Source organism: Pygoscelis adeliae, unplaced genomic scaffold, assembly GCF_000699105.1.
Source record: "Pygoscelis adeliae isolate BGI_AS28 unplaced genomic scaffold, ASM69910v1 Scaffold171, whole genome shotgun sequence".
Lineage (NCBI taxonomy): Eukaryota > Metazoa > Chordata > Aves > Sphenisciformes > Spheniscidae > Pygoscelis > Pygoscelis adeliae.
Window position 1 is genome coordinate 9,187,017 of NW_008824186.1, and position 4,322 is coordinate 9,191,338.

Consider the following 4,322-nt stretch of genomic DNA (forward strand, 5'->3'; position numbering starts at 1 on the left):
GAGCTCCTCACAAGCTCCAGCTGCTCTGGGCTTCGGTGCCCCCCCCAAAAAAAAAACCCCTGCTTCTTCCCTGCTCGGGCTCTGGCAGCCGCAGAGCAGTCCGAGTGTGCGAGGCACAGCAGTAACGACAGGTAAGGAGTATCTGACCGCTTAGGTTTTCTTCTCAGCTAGCTCATTCTGTTCCCAAGACAGGCTTGCTGGGCTCTGACAGTCAGGGAAAACTTCGCTTACTTCGGTGCCCCCCCCAAAAAAAAAACCCCTGCTTCTTCCCTGCTCGGGCTCTGGCAGCCGCAGAGCAGTCCGAGTGTGCGAGGCACAGCAGTAACGACAGGTAAGGAGTATCTGACCGCTTAGGTTTTCTTCTCAGCTAGCTCATTCTGTTCCCAAGACAGGCTTGCTGGGCTCTGACAGTCAGGGAAAACTTCGCTTAAAATACACCTCTGATTAACCTGTTGTTAACCGGAAAAATAACATCACTCTGCAGCTTAGTTTAGATGTTACAGTCCATGAACCCCTTTGGAAGAAACACGAGTTATGCACATTCCTATGCCCGATTTAAAAAAAGACCCATGCCAGTCTCTTAAGAAGTCAGTATTCTATTTAGAACCCGATGAAACCCCGTATTTCTGCATTTGCAGTTCTCCAGCACTCGCAGCAAGAACGGAGCAGGGAGGAGGAGGCTTCCACAGTGCCCTTTACGTACAGTAATAACCCTCTTCTCAGAGCTCTGCACTTGGTGCGTCTGTTACCTTGGGTAAGCCTGGGACGGCACACACAAAATGTCATACCAGGTTCTGATGGTAGGCTGTGAAACTGCTTTTTCTTCCCCTCCCCCTGCCCCCTTCTGGTTTATAAAATTACTGAGGAAGCCATTGACTTGAGGGCTCCAGGAATTTAGTATTAATTGCAAAACAACGCTTGGTTCAGCTTTTTCTGTCTTTCTAAACAGTCATACAATTCACATAATTTTCTCTTTTCAAAACAGACCGTGAAGTCTTGAAAACATTATAAAACCACGACTGAGTCAGTGATTTCTTTATTCCACACATGTGTTAAAGCCCACATCAGCATCAGCCCAGATGGAGGAGCACACAATTAGGATAGAGTTTTCAAAGCATGTGATCAAAGCTGAGATTAATTTGTCTGAGGTACTGTCTTTTGATGCTTTGCAATATTTCATTTGAATTAATTCCCATACATTTGTAACATTCCTCACACATCTACTTGATTTTTTTTTTTCCTCAATGCTCATTTGCTTTTGAGGCTGCTTGGGCTGGTAAAGTTCTCACTTGATAATAATTCTACAGTCTATATTTCAAGTTAGAAATGCTGCTCCAAAGAACCATTTGACATCTCATATAGATATCACAGTTAAGTTGTTTAAATAGTGTTTATGGCTCTTCCCCCTTAGAAGAAGGTGTGAAAAGACTAAAGTCGATTTCTCAGCCCAGCTCCCAACGACAGCCAATACAATAAGATGCCTTAAAAAGAAGTTTAATAGTCATTATCGTCGATCTGTTTCTTTGCTTCTCCCCTGTCATAGTAGGCAGTCAGAAAGCATCTTTTCCTGCTCATTTCTGGGCTTTGCCATCCCTTAGGCTCACGTTTGGTACTTTTTTACAGAATATGTCTTTATAACATTTGAGATAAGCCATCTCCAGTGCACCAGTACACACCTTTGGGAGTACAGCAGAACTTGTTCCTTTTAGCTTCCCGCCTACACTGAATACTCAACATTGAAAATTCAGCAGAAAAGGAGGAAGACTTCAACCCCCCTTGTCCTACGTTCATACCTCCTTAGCTGCTTTTTCTGACCCTAAAATCCTGCATGAAGTTAAACAGCTTCAACAGCATCTCTGAGAGATTTTCTTTTCATCTTTTTCTCCACCTTTCTGAGGATGCTTAGGTGGCCAAGGCAATCTAGCAATACACAAGAGAAATAAGTTCAAATCCCGTTGATATTTTACCTTTCCAGTGAATCACAGGTTGCTGGGTAAAATATAAAATTACCTTCTTTTCCTGTCACCTTTGATGTAAAGATGCAGCTGCCACTGGATCAGTAAGACAGGCAGGGAAAAGCTTCCCCCCCGCCCCCCGAAGTTTTTCATATACTAAGCACCCAGCCACTCAGCTGCCCCTAGTAAGGTTCGTGACTGGGTGAAAGATGCGTGTGCCCTTGGACTGCCACAGGTGAGGTTAAAAAAAAAACAGAAACAACTTCTGTACATGATTCAGAAACTGGTGTTTGGGAACTTTAGTGAGAGGTATTATGCGGCACTGAGAACCCGGTGATTTCAGGAGACAGGCAACAGCTCAGCTGGAGCTTTAGATTTTAAGAACTGCCCTCAAGCACCTAAAATGGTAGCCAGGCTATTAAGTCGTTTCATGTATGTCAAACCCTTGGATAACTGAAGCTTTAACTACTCAAGAATGAGCCACATAACCCGTTCAGAGAAGGAACCGTCTGTTGCACGGGTTGTATGGCACTCATGACACTACTATTGTATCAGCCTGTCGACATTACTCTGATAGAAATGCTGACAATAATAATAATAATTGCTATTGTATTGGCCAGTGTTTACAACGGAACAATACATTTGGTAACAAACAGTTCATTAATCTGAGCCACAGCTATTACATGAAGTTGCCAGCTACCCAGTTTTTTACAGGAACCCCCCGTCGAGCTAAATTTAGGCATTTCCAGTATTGCAGCTCTCTGATTTGATGTTTTGCAATCTGTCTTTTCACAATAAAAGATCTCAGCTGCTAAAAAGATAAACATCAAATTATGACTTGATATCTACCTGATATCCACTTGTTCTCTCACATATCCCACGTTTTTACGCTCTGTAATCCGTTCTTCCTTTCCTTGCATCAGGGTGAAGTGGACCAAACCTGCATTATGGTCCCTTCTGGAACTCTTGTGTTAATACACATGTCATCAAGCCTAAATGAAGAAAAATAAAAAAATTTGGGACAGGGCTAAATGGATCTTGTATGCAGGCTAAAATCTGAACATTGATTTTTCCAAACTGAGCGGTTGCACCTCATAAGTGGTTTAAATATTTGCTGACTCTGAAAGGAACTCTATTAGTTCCCTTTCTGCATGCCATGGACATCGCAGATTCTTGAACACCAGAGAAACATTAGTTAGATGAATGACACCAAAGACATGGGGAGGTCAAGCACCTTCATATTTGTACAAGCAGGAACTTTCTCTCCCCTGGTGGCAGGATAGAATAGAACAGAAGAGTTGAGTTGAGTTGAGTTGAGTTGAGTTGAGTTGAGTTGGAAGGAACCTAGAACTGTCATCTAGTCCAACTGCCTGACCACTTCAGGGCTGACCAAATGTTAAAGCATGTTGTTAAGGGCATTGTCCAAATGCCTCTTAAACACTGACGGCACGGGGCATCGACCACCTCTCTAGGGAGCCTGTGCCACTGTTTGACCACCCTCTCGGTAAAAAAATGTTTCCTCATGTCCAGTCGAAACCTCCCCTGATGCAGCTTGAAACCATTCCCGCACATCCTGTCCCTGGACCCCAGGGAGAAGAGATCGGCACCTCCCTCTCCACTCCCCCTCCTCAGGAAGCTCTCGAGAGGGATGAGGTCGCCCCTCAGCCTCCTTTTCTCCAAACGAGAGAAACCCAGAGTCCTCAGCCGCTCCGCAGAGGACATGCCTTCCAGCCCTTCCACCAGCTTTGTTGCCCTTCTCCGGACACATTCATGTTAAACTTCATGCCGCTGATGATTGCCCAATCCCTCTGCAAGGCCTCTTGTCCCTTGAGAGAGTCAACAGCACCTCCCAGTTTGGTATCATCAGCAAATTTGCTGATGGTGGTTTCAACTCCTGCATCCAGATCACTGATAAGTATATTGAACAGAACTGGCCGTAGAATTGAGCCCTGAGGAACACCGCTGGTGACCAGTCACCAGCCAATTGTAGCCCCAGCTGATGGGCCCCATTGATGTAGGGTCATCAATCAATTGTAGGACCCTATTTGTGTTTTAAGGATCACTACCTAAAGGATCATTACCTGTCTCCTTCTTCCACGATTCAGGAAACTTGGCAGGATGGGGCCACATACAATTATGGGTGCCATGTGCGTGTGGAAAACAGAATGCAAGATCATATTTGTTTCAGAAAGTCTTAGGTGTGCCAGCGTATTACTATATTATTACTGTAGCCTCTGTTAGCCTGCACAAATGCTGAAAGGTTAGAGTTTAATATTTCCACATGGAGTACAGCCTGAATACCGATGGACTCCATAACCAGTTCCCACATTTGGAAAATGTCCTAGTAGGTAATCCAAGGAGATTCAG